The sequence below is a fragment of the Canis lupus genome, chromosome 6 (genome assembly GCF_011100685.1).
Source record: "Canis lupus familiaris isolate Mischka breed German Shepherd chromosome 6, alternate assembly UU_Cfam_GSD_1.0, whole genome shotgun sequence".
In the NCBI taxonomy this organism is placed as follows: Eukaryota; Metazoa; Chordata; class Mammalia; order Carnivora; family Canidae; genus Canis; species Canis lupus.
Genome location: NC_049227.1, coordinates 59,007,254 through 59,020,273, shown reverse-complemented (window position 1 = coordinate 59,020,273; position 13,020 = coordinate 59,007,254). Strand labels below are relative to the sequence as shown.

The window sequence follows — 13,020 nt, the reverse complement described above, 5'->3', positions numbered from 1 at the left end:
CTAAAGACTTTGCTCCCAAAATGGTGAAAACTAATCAATGAATTTGGTTAAGTTGCAAGATACAAAGCCCACAATACACACTAATTTGCATTTCTACACACTAATAATAAACTATCAGAAAGACAATGTAGGGAAATGATGCCATTTACGATTACATCAAAGAGAATGAAATACGGCTCTATCAGATGGGCCAGACCTGCTTCTGGAAGCAACAGCACAATGGCTGCCCAAGGAGAACCCCAAGTCCAGTTCAAACTTGTATTGCTTGGTGATGGAGCTATTGGAAAAACAATGTTTGTGAAATGCCATCTGACTGGTGAACTTGGGAAGTACATAGCCACCTTGGTTGTTGAGGTCCACCCCTTGTGTTCCATACCAACAGAGGACATATTAATTTCAATGTATGGGAGACAGCTAGCCAGGAGAAATTTGGTGGGTGAGAGACAGCTATTACATCCAGGCCCAGTGTGCCATTACAATGTTTGTAGGAACGTCAAGGGTTCCTCACAAGAACGTGCCTAATTGGCATAGAGAATCTGGTTCACGTATGTGAAAACATCCTTATTGTGCTGTGTGGCAACAAAGTGGACATTAAGGACAGGAAAGGTAAAGCAAAATCTCTTGTCTTCCACTGAAAGAAGAACTTTCAGCACTATGATATTTCTGCCAAAAGTAACTACAACTTTGAATAGCTCTTCCTGGGGCAGCCTGGGTGGCTCAGAGGTTTAGCGCTGCCTTCAGCCCAGGGAGTGATCCTGGAGACCTGGGATCAAGTCCCACGTTGGGCTCCCTGCATGGAGCCTGCTTCTCCCTCTGCCTATGTCTCTGCCTCTCTCTCTCTCTGTGTCTCTCATGAATAAATAAATAAAATCTTAAAAGAAAAAAAAAAAAGAAAAGCCCTTCCTGGCTTGCTAGAAAGCTAATTAGAGATGCTCACTTGGAGTTTGTTGCCATGCCTGCTCTTGCCCCACCAGAGGTTGTCATGGCCCGAGCTTTGGCAGCACAGTATGAGCGTGATCCAGAGGCCATTTAGACAACTGTGCTTCCAGATGAGAATGATGACTTGTGAGAAAGTGCAGCTGGAGGCCCCTTCTTGGTTGCAACCCAACCAGAAGTCTGGTTTTATAGGCCACTCTCCTGCGATGTCAGTGGTGCAGCATCTGTGCCACCTTATTTTATAGCTAGGTGGAACATGTGTTTGATCTTTGGCATGCTGAAGGAGATGAATGGACTTTGGAGTGAATGTGGAAGTTGAAAAAGTACCTTCCTTTTTTGGACCTGCATATTTAGCTGTTTGGAATACAGTTGCTACACCTGCATGTGCTTTGAAGCATATTTATAATAGCCAAAACATGGAGACAATCTAAGTGTCTATTGATGGATGAAGGGATAAAGAAAATGCAGCATATATACATGATGGAATATTATTCAGCCATAAATAAGCATGAAGTCTTGCCATTTGTGACAACATGGATGGAACTTGAGGGCATTATGCTAAGTGAAATAAGAGAAAGACAAATACTATATGATCTCAGTTATATGTAGAATCTAAAAAAATGCCAAAACCAAGCACAAATCTAAGTTCATAAATATAGAGAACAGATTGATCGTTGCCAAAGGTGGGGGGTGTCTGGTAGGCAAGGTGGGTGAAAGGAGTGAAAAGGTACAAACTTTTAGTTATAAAAGAAATAAGTCCTGGGGATGTAATGTATGGAATGTTAACTATAGTGAATACTATTGTATTGCATATTTGGAAATTCCTAAGAGAGTAAATCTTAAAAGTTCTTATCACAAAGAAAAAAAGTGTAACTATGTGTCATGATGGATGTTGACTTCCTTGTGATTGTTTGGCAGTGTACCAAATAGTCATGTTGCATCCCTGAATCTACTATAATGTTAACAAAACAAAACTCCTGCAATTTGCATTAGTCTGTTAAAGCTCTGAAGAGTTCTTTAGCAATGAAATCTGTCTGATTTTGCTTAAACCAACATTTAAAAAATGTATTTTGTCATGAGGTAGTGGGTTAATTGTGTTCCTTCCGAAAGATATGTTGAAGTTCTGATCTCCAGGACATATGAACGTGACCTTATTTGGAAATAAGGTTTTGTGGAAGTAATCGAGTTAAGATGAGGCTTTACCGTATTTGGGTGGGTGCTGTAGCCAATGAATGGTGTCTTTATAAGAGTTAGAAGAGGGAGGCTTCTAGAAAGACACACACAGCGAAGAAGGCTGTGTAATGACAGAGGCAGAGATTGGAGTGACACAGCTACAAGCCTAGAGAAGCTAAAAATTACTGGTAACCTCCAGAAGCTAGGAAGAGGCAAGGAAGGATTCTTTCCCGAGCCTTCAGAGGGAGCGTGGTCTTGCCAACACCTTAATTTTGGACTTCTAGCCCCTAGAACTGTGAAAGAATAAAATGGTTTTAAGCCATCCAGTTTGTAGTAACTTATTATTGCAACCCTAGGAGAACTAATAATGTGTGAATCTCTAAGACAAATAACAACACTAACTAACATTCTGAGAGTCACTAGATTAGAAAATACTAGTTTAGAACAAACATGGAGATGTCCGGGGTATGTGCATGTGCAGCTGTCAAACAGGCTTTAGAAACTGGGTATAACTTTCAAGAGAGGGTCAGGATAGATGAGAGACCTTTGGGAGTAAAGCATGCAAAGGGGCAGTTTCAGCCTGGGGAAGGCATGACTTTGGCCAGGAAGAGCATTTAAACAAAAACTCTGGGAGGATAGCTGTAATTGACGGAAAATGGGAAAGGAGCAAGAGAATGGGCATTTAGGAGCCATAAAAGAAGAAATAGAAAGTGAAAAGATATATGCACCCCTATGTTTATTGCAGCATGATTTACAATAGCCAAATTATAGAAGCAGCCCAGATTTCCATCCATAGGTGAATGGATACAGAAGATGGTTAACAGAGGGGAAGTGGTGGGGGGATGGATGAAATCGATTAAAGGGATTGATGAAGAGCACACTTACCACAATGAGCACTGTGTAATGTATAGAATTGTTGAATGAAATTGTACACCTGAAACTAAGGTACCCTGTAGGTTAGTTATACTTCAGTCATAAAAAAAGAAATTTTGATAATAGGGGAAAAAAAAAGAAAAGACTTTTAGCAATTAGGAAGTCAATAGTAATCTTCGAGAAAGCAGTTTGAGCGACCTGAAGTAGAGGCCAGCTTGCCATGGATCAAGGAGTGAATGAAAGGTCCTTCAGAAACAGAAGTCAAGGTAAAAGGATTTTCAGTTACCAATCCTCCTTGAAACCTTGAAAAAAGTTTTGGAAAATATTTTTTTTTCTGGAAAAAATGAAAAACCTCCACTTGAAAAAAATGCAAAAAAAAAGAAGAAGAAGAAGAAGAAAACTCCATCTTAAATGAAATCTAGAAACTTCATTATGAACAAAATCTGGCCAGTTCTGAGAAATGGAGACTAAAACTGAGGGTGGAGACTGAGAACCCAGACACCTCCTCAGATTTGAGCAGAGTCAGATTTCTCTAAAGGTACATGTTACAGTCTTCAGATCCAAAAGATCCTTCAGTTTCCTGGGATCTAGAGAAATGTGACCAGGGAAGAAGTGGACGTGTCCCTATGCAGACTCAGTCATCAAGCATAGAAGAATGGGTGGGGCGGAGCTGAAGGGAACCAGGGATATTGTCTGCACTACATCCTAGCCCCCAGCTAATGGCTGTACAGTGGGGAGGGTGGAGGAGAGACGACACTGTGCTTGCCAGATCACAACACAAATCAACATCCTAGCTGAGAGAGGACGAGAAATGTGCATTCAAAGGCCGAGGACAAATTTGGTGAGAAGGTTTTTGAGATAATACACTCCATTTAAAGCTCTGGGCTGCCTTTCTTCACAGTAGTCTTCAAGCAAATGATGGCCTCAGATAAAGTTACCCCAAGAAATGTAAATAACCACCAGAAAGGAACACATTAGGTCATATGCATAGGGATAAAAGAGGAAGGAGTAAGCAAAAGTCAGACAACATACATAAATCAGAAGAGAGATTGTTCTATGAATCTGACAGGGAATCTTTTTTTTTTTTTTTTTTAAAGATTTTTTATTTATTTATAGAGACAGAGAGAGAGAGAGGCAGAGACACATGCAGAGGGAGAAGCAGGCATCATACAGAGAGCCTGACGTGGGACTTGATCCAGGGTCTCCAGGATCACGCCCTGGGCTACAGGCGGCGCTAAACCGCTGAGCCACCAGGGCTGCCCTGACAGGGAATCTTAAAGACACTATAGGCAACATCATCTCTTGGGGAGGAGGAAGTGCACACACACACACACACACACAATGATTGAAAAGGAGATAAGACAATGGAAGAAAATGAAAAAAAAAAACAAATTGGTAGAATTTGGTAAAAAATAAATGATGAGAGAGCATAAAATCAATGAAGAGATAAAAATCTCATTAAACCAAAAAAAAAAAAAACAACAAAACAAAACAAAACAAAACAAAAAAACACCCAAAGCAGAATAAGCAGAATTGAAAACATAGGGGTACAATGGTTAGGAGATGGTGAAGCAAAGCCTGCCCCTTTTAGGTGTCTCTTATTGAAGTGCTTCCCATTTCTTCTAAGTCTTATCTTGATGGTATATTCTGTTAATTAGTAACAGGAGAGCTGGGATTTGGATCCAGAGCAGTGGAATGAATTCTTTGATCCCTTTCATTCCTCCTTTAGGTGCTGAGTTATTCTTTTGCAATGTCTTTATCTTTACAAGATTTCCCTTAATAATTCTCATGAGTACCTTTTTTTGCGGCATAGAAATACTGATGATGTAAGCTGGTGAAGTGAAAACATATGGCCAATGGCTCCATGCCTCACAAACAGTAAAAGAGGTTTCTAGAATCTTATGGAATAGTAAAGCATACATGGTATCTGTCCCCAAAGTTTTTTAATTGGTTAGACCTCAGCTTTATAATCTCCCTTAAACTGATGGCCTTCAAGTGGTTCTCATGCTCCACAGAGGAGAGAATGTCTCCGAACCATTGGCTTTAAGCGACTGGCTTGGAGTTTAATGGGCTGGAAGAGTCTCTGACAACAAATTTCAATGGAGAAGCCCATCTCAGAGAGCAGACCCTAAATTCATCTCTCAGTGCCCTTTCCCAAGGAAGTCAATTTCCTCTGTCCAATGAACAACTGCCCATCTTTGATTTGGGTTTTCTTTAAAGAACTTGATGCCAGTGGCCAGTGGATGTGTAAATGCTGTTCAGTCCATCCAATAATACAGCTCAGGCCAAAGTTTTGATACACAAGTCCTAATTCCCTGGAAAAATGATCACATTTTTTTAATGTTATCATGCAGTTGTTTTCTTGTTCTCTTGAGCATCACTAACCTACAGTTGGCCTTGCCTGCTAACATTGTGCATTAATTGAGGCTGGGAAACCTGATGTTAGGGGTTGAAACAGGTCCCAGGCTTCCTTTGGACTGTGTTGGCTAACACATGTGGCTGTGTGTGTGGGTTTAGCTCCCAAGAAGTACAAGAGGGTCAAGAAAGCTCTCCCCATAGGAAGTTCTGTTAAAAGAAAATGAAAACTCTAGAGGGCCCCACATGTATACCACAGGGAGGCCTCACACTAGAACAGAAGAAGCCAGGGGCAGTTTCATCATCTTAATGAATGGCACCACCACCCACCCAGTCAGAAATGTGTAATTATCCCTGATTTTTCTCTTGCTTTCATTTTCCATGTCTAATTTATCAGTAAGTCTCTTTGACTTTACCTCAAAAAAGGAGCATTGAGTCTGTCTTCTATTTCACTTCAACACTTGTGCCACACTCTCCTGAGCTCCTGTTCGGACTCTAAACAGTTTCTCGTCTCCCCACAGCCATGCATTTCCTCCTGCAGTCCGTTCTCTGCATAGTAGCCAGTACCATATAAGACACAGACCAGGTCACGTCACTCTTCTATTTAAATCTCCAGCAGCTTCCAGTTTACCTCAGAAAAAAATGAAACTTCCTCATAACTTTCAACATCTTGCATAATCTAGCCCCTGCCTACCTCTCTGGGGTCACCCCAGCCAAATAAGTTTCCATTCAATGCCATGAATACACCAAGCCCTTTCCTTTCTCAGAGCCTTTGTACGGGCTGTCTCCTTCTCCTGAAAATGTTCCTTCCCCAGTACTACATGAATGATAGCCTCTCATTTTTCAGTGCTCAACTTAACTGTTCAGGACAGCCTTCCTTCCTGAAAGTAGGTGTGTCTCATTCATTTTGTTCTCTGCCTCTGTCTCCTCCTAGTTCTTTTTCTTACATCTTAACAATATCTATGGTTATTTTAGTTTATTACTTTTTTCTCTCTCCCCACTAGAGCAAGAACACCTCAAGAGCAAGTAGTCTGTCTTGTTGCATTCACTAATGTACCCCAGGACTTCACACTCTCAACAAATAATGGGAAGACAACAAATAAGTGAACAGATGAATCCATTCTTGCAGAGCGTATGTGAGTTCAGAACCATTAACTGGTACACATTCATATGCTATGTGCCCTTTCCTTTCAGAGTTTTAAAGAAAGACATCATATTTGGGGACATTTAATTTTTAGAATCCTTTGAACTGGAATTCTTTTTCAAATAAATGTCAATAGGTTTCCAAAAGTTGAAGTCTGTTATGAGCTGTGTAACTGTAAAGGCATAGTCTGGAAGGTGACCCATTCTCCAGTGAGTGTGCATTGCTGGTGAACATTCAGAACAATCCAGCCATAAAGCAGTACAACCACAAACCTCAACAAAGCCCTAATCATTTCTGGCTACGCAGTTGTTTGTATCAGCCATTGGATTTTGGCAAGTGAACATCAAATGGATGTTGATGAGGACTTTACAAGCAACATGTATCAGTTTTAAAAATGACTTACTTGTCATTTATAACTAAGAAAATCATAAGATATGCCTACTATAAGCATCTCTTCCACCGGAAGAGACTATTATGGAGGAAGGATGGGAGTAAAGAATTTGAATTAGATTATGCACAAAAAAAGTTAGTTTGGAAGGGTATACTTGCCTCTAGGTATATTTGGCAAGGTGAGTTTTTCTTGTCCTCCTTTATCACTTTTCTTTACCCCTGGTCAGAAAGAACTTCTAGCTTAATAACACACGACCTACTGTTAAGCCAGTATGGACAGCTGTAAGAAACCATCTGTACTGCCAAGAGGAAATCTTGTTTGTCTTGCAGTGTTTTACATAGAAAGCTGAAAGATCACGGACAATGCCCACGGGGAACTTAAGGAGTTTTTGATGGAGAATCTTCTCTAACTTCTCCCTCCTCTGAATCATGATCTGTCTGGTCCAGACCAATGGTGCAAACCTGGATGGCACTGGCACACTGCAGGAGGTTGGATGATCTGAGGATGGGAGAAGCCGGGAAAAATCAGAGGAAGAAGGGATTCTTGGTCATCCATCCAAGATTTCTGGGCATCCATCCAAGGCTGACTGTGTACAAAGTGAAAGATAGTCCCATTTGATCAATAAAGAAATGGCCATCTTTCAGATTTCAGGGGAGCTTGGATCAGCTCATAGTAGGGTATTTTCCTCCTGGCGGAGGACTATGCCTGCACTGCAGGCCCTCCTAGATATTTCTGTGGGTTGGAGGGAGGGATAAGGTTGAATTTACATAAAAGTTTTATCTAGAATCTCATTAGCAGGAAGGCTACCTCTGCCTAAAATATTCTCCTCTAAATTGACATTTGGAAACTGCAGGCCTCAGCTGTTTCCTCCAGGGTCTTTGAGGCTCCTTCCCCCACTACGTATATAGGTGGCATAATTTTATCTTTTTTCTTTCCACCCTCTTAAAGTTGATTTAAGGTCTTTTTTATGTTTGGTGGAAAAATACAAAGATTCAGCAGGATGCGCTTAAAATATAATGTAGCTAATAAGTCTACTATTTAATTGCAGCTGTTAATGCAAAATTTGATGATGATATTTCAGCTGGTATGATTAGCATTTAATCATTTTTTATCATGGTGATACTGCATTCACCGCCTTTCTACTTTGAAGATGTCAGCAGTCTCCTCTATTTATTTAGAATTTTATGTGTTGGAGACTTTGGCTTTAGAATTTCAAGGTTTTGAGGCCATGAATGCTTAAAGAAAATTATTTGCATTTCTGCAGACTGCAGATGATGCCTGGTTCTTTTAGTTCTTGGGCTGTTTTGTATAGGTCAAGGGTAAGAGTTTTGAGACTGTCTGAGCCTTCAGCCCAGGTCCATTAGCTGCATAACCTTGGGCAAGTCATTAACCTAACTGTGCTTCAGCTTCTTCATCTGGCAACGGGGGATAATAAAATCTGATCACTGTCTCCTGGGGGTGGTAATGAGCATCAGGTGAGAGGTGTGTCCATAAATTGTTAAGTGAATTAAGATTGCTTCCATGACGTTTGTTGTTGTTGTCATCGTCATCATCATCATCATCTAAATTAACCCAGTATGGAGGTTTGGAAAATTCAGAGGTGATTATCTGGGGTTTCAGTTACCTGTGGTCAACTGCAGCCCGGAAGCAGGTGGTCCTCCTTCCGATGTATGGCCAGTTCAGTAGTTGCCTAACGCCATGTCACATGCCTGCGTCCTTCCCCTCACTTCATCTCCTCATGCAGGCACTTTATCATCTCACATCACAAGAACAAGTACAATATGCTATTTTGAGAGAGAGAGAGACCATATTCACATAACATTTATTAGAGCATATTGTTATAATTATTCTATTTTTAGTTGTTATTAATTTTACTGCACCTAATTTATAAATGAAACTTTATCATAAGTATGTATGTGTAGGAAAAAGTCTAGTATATATGCTGTGTTTGGTACTCTCCATGGTTTCAGGCATCCACGGGGTCGGGGGGGTGGTCTTGGAATGTATCCCTGTGGATAAGTGGGGGCAGGGGGACTACCATAGTTGTTAGGCCAAATAACAAATTTGAATTGTTTGACAAAATTCACCATGAGATTTCCTTATGTTGTGAGCATCCCCAGGACTTTTAAGTCTGGATTTGATTCACAAGGAACATTTGAGAAAAACGGTTGTATAAAGGAAGGTAATCTTATAATGAAACAGAGTGATTCTTTTCATCTGTGGGTGACAAAGCGTTGTCACATTGAATACCTAATTTCATTTTTAGGGGGAAAGATAGAACGGGTGGTATTTTTTTAAAGATTTTACTTATTTATTTGAGAGAAAGAAAACACAAACAGTGGGGAGGGGCAGAGGCAGACTCCCTGCTGAGCAGAAACCCTGATATGGGGCTCCATCTCAGAACCCTGGGATCATGACCTGAGCCAAAGGCAAATGCTTAACCAGTTGAGCCACCCAGGCGCCCCTAGAACTGGTGATATTAAGTCACTTTGATGTAAGAGGAAGATTAGGCACGAGGAAGATGAATAAAAGGTTCAAGGTGTCTTAACCAGCAGCATGCCTTGTGAGAGCCGACACCTAAATAAAGGGTGATGGTTTTCCAACAGGGGCAAGCAGCCGAGATTACAGAACCCACAGTGAAGGGAAGTCAGACTCACAGGAGAACAGGATTGAAGAGCTTTAGAGAGGGGAGGTAAAGGTGTCGTGGTGGGCTACTGGAGGTGGTCCCTTGTGAGGACAAGGCTCTTTAGGGCTGCTTTCTTATTAGACTCTTATTTCTGTTTACCAGATTACCCTCTAAACTAGTTGAAACATACAGGCCTTAACAGCGCTGGCAGAGGCAGATGGATTGTTTTGTTTGAATATTAGGCATTACCTTAAAAGGATGGGTAATAAAGCCCCGGTGGGTGGGTAGCTTTAGTTCCTGAATGCCTCGCCTTCTCAAAATGAATCTAGATCAAGCTCAATCGCAAGTTAAAAACAGAGAGGGTCGGTTTTCTCTGTGGGCCGCTTGAGGCCACAGGTCATACAGCATGCTTAATAGATATGCATTGTATGCAGTAGGAGCTTAATAGATATTCATTGACGGAAGGTATTATAACACAGGGCTATCTGACCAGTTGACAGCTGATGCAACTACAGCCTTTACTGACTTGTGCCTGACCGAGGCCGTTCTGTACACTAATGAATTTACATTAAACCCTACAAGTTAGGTACCATTATCATCATTGTACAAAAATAAAAAAGTGAATCGCATAGCAAAGTGATTTGGGCTAGAAGGTGGTGGAACTGGGATTTGAACCAAGGTCACGGGACTGGAAACACTGTGCTGTTAATTAATAGTCCAGTCCCCTGCATGTCCAGTTCCTTTTGTAGAGCCCTGCGGTCCTCAGACTTTGGCACAGATACACAGTCTTGTACCAAGTTTGTACATAAAAAATGTACCCTGTGTTCTATGGGGGAGTTAATGGACCTTCAAGGATAAAGTTGGCCTTACGAGTTAACAGCAGAATTTAACCCCGCCTTTGGACGAAACCCCATTGTGCCATAGAATTGCCACAGCTCTGGGAGCTGGATGTTTGTATCATTCACGACTCTTGATTGCAAGTCACAGAAACCCCTTGGGACTAGTTTAAGTAAATGAAGTTACTTTGTTTTCCCCTAAAAAATTAAAGCCCAGGTTTGCTGAGATATAACTTACATACATTAACATTCAGCGTAGCATACAGGTCTGTGTTTTGACAAACTCATCCAGTTGTGTCGCCCCCATTACAGGCAAGAGGGGGAACATTTCTGTCACCCCAGGCAGTCCCCTCACGCCCCATGCTAGCCAGTCTTCTTCCCACCCCTAGCTATTGGCAACCACTGATCTGTTTTCTGACCTACAGTTTTGCCTTTTCCTGAACAAAATAGCGATGGTTCATGTGATGTGTAGCCCTCTGACTTTGGCTTTTTCCATTCAGATTCATTTGTGTCGGTATCAGCATCAGTTCGTTTCTTTTTATTGCGGAGCAGTGTTCCGTTGTATGAATGGGCCACATTTGATTTCTCCATTCACCAGTTGAAAGATGTCTGGCTTGTTTCCAGTTGTTAATGATGATGAATAAAACTGCTACAGATATCTGTGTAGAAGTTTGGAGTGTGCATATGTTTTCATGTCTCTTGAGTAAAAATATCCAGTAGCAGGACTGCAGAGTCATATATTAAGTGTATATTTGGTTTTAGAAGCAATAGCCAGACTGTTTTCTGTAAGGGCTATTTGATTTTCATTCCCGTCCACCATGTGTGGGTTCCAGGTGCTCCTCGTCCTCACCAGCTGTGGGTTTTCTCAGTCTTTATCCTATAGCTCTTCTAATGCGGTGCAGTGCTACCTCCCTGTGGCTTGGATTTGCATTTCCCGAATGAGTAATGATGTGAAGCACCTATTCATGGGCTTCTTTGCCATACACATCTCTGCTTTATTATTTTATTTTATTTTATTATTTTATTTTAAAAATATTTATTCATGAGAAAGAGAGACAGAGGCAGAGATATAGGCAGAGGGGGAAACAGGCTCCTTGCAAGGAGCCCGACGTGGGACTTGATCTTGGATCCTGGGATCATGCCCTGAGCCAAAGGCAGACATCTGAACCACCCAGGCATCCCTTTTTAAAAAAAAAAAAAAAAAAAAAAAAAAAAGATTTTACATATCTGCTTTAGATGATGTTTCTGTTAAAATCTTTGCCCAATTTTTAAATTGGGTTCTTTGGTTATTATTGACTTTTGAGAGATTTTTACATAGGCTAAGTCTCTTATTCAATGTGTGTGTTGCAAATATTTTCTCTGTGGCTTGCCTTTCTCTTAAGGGCAGTGTCTTACCAAAACCAACCAACCAAACAAAAACCCAAACACAAAACATAAAAACCAGAAGTTAAAATTTTGATGAAGTCCAGTTAATCACTTTTTAAGTGGATTGTGGTTTTTAAGTCCTATCTAATAAGTTTTTGCCTAACCCAAAGTCAAAGAAATTTTCTCCTATGTTTTCTTCTTGAAGTTTTATAGTTTTTGGGTTTGCATTTATGTCTATGATCACTTATGATCAAGTTAATTTTTAAAAAAGATTTATTTATTTATTCCAGAGAGAGACAGTTAGAGAGACCGTGCATGTGCACGGGGAGGGGCAGAGGCAGAGAGAAAATTTAGTCGCAGACCACTGCTGAGCGGAGTGTAGGATGTGGTGCTCTATTCTAGGACCTGGAGATCATGAGCTGAGCTGAAAACAAGAGTCAGTTGGCTAACGGAGGGCACTACCCAGGGGCCCCTCAAGTTAATTTTTGTGTATGTTGCAAAGTATTGGTTGAAGATCAGATTTTTTTGATAATAGATTTCCAGTTATTCCAGCATCAATTGTCTTAACGACTATCCTTTCTCCATTGAATTACTTTGCACCATTTTAAACAACAAGTTGACAGTATATCTGTTTCTGGTCTTGCATTCTATTCTGTATTCTAAGCATTTTAGTAGATTGCTTCACTTGATCTCACGATGTGTCCCTATTATGATAGAGGAAATTGAGTCACAGAGATCTTAAGTAACTTGCTTAGGGTCATGGAGCTGGGATATAGCAAGTGGGCTTGAATATTGGCAGCTGATCTCCTGACCCCAGGCTCTTAACCACTATCCTCTTGAGCCCTGCTGATGTCTCAGAGAATCCAAGAGAGAGGGTGCCAGCAGCCACAGAAGCCTCCAGCCTAAGGTTAGACTATGTCTGGGACCTTCCATTTTATTCCTCTATTCCCCTGGGGCATATTCTCCCTCAGATTGGCTTCCTCTGCTTTAAATCCATATGCCGGGAAATAGCAGCTCTCATATTTTCATCTTCTCTTAGGGAGGGAATAGTCAGACTGGCTGGATCTCAGAAGCAAGTCTAAATTTGTAAGGAAGAGACTGGCTCAGCCAGATGGAGGAGACTTGTCCCCCAAAACTTTCCCCCAACCCCCAGCCCCAAACTAGTTAACCATAGCCAGGATGAGTGCTGAATGAAGGCAATTCTGACTGGCCCAGCCTGGGCCAAATTTAGGTCTTGGTACAATCAAACCACAGGAGCAGAGTCAAAACTGGTTGCTGAGTGCATACCCCACTATACACAGCATCCCACATTGTTGTGCAA

At 41.2% G+C, this 13,020-nt stretch overlaps 1 pseudogene; it reads left to right on the top strand.

The window, feature by feature from the left end:
• Window positions 1–219: 219 nt before the first annotated feature.
• Window positions 220–1,069, top strand: LOC100687220 (annotated as a pseudogene).
• The last annotated feature ends 11,951 nt before the right edge of the window (window positions 1,070–13,020 follow it).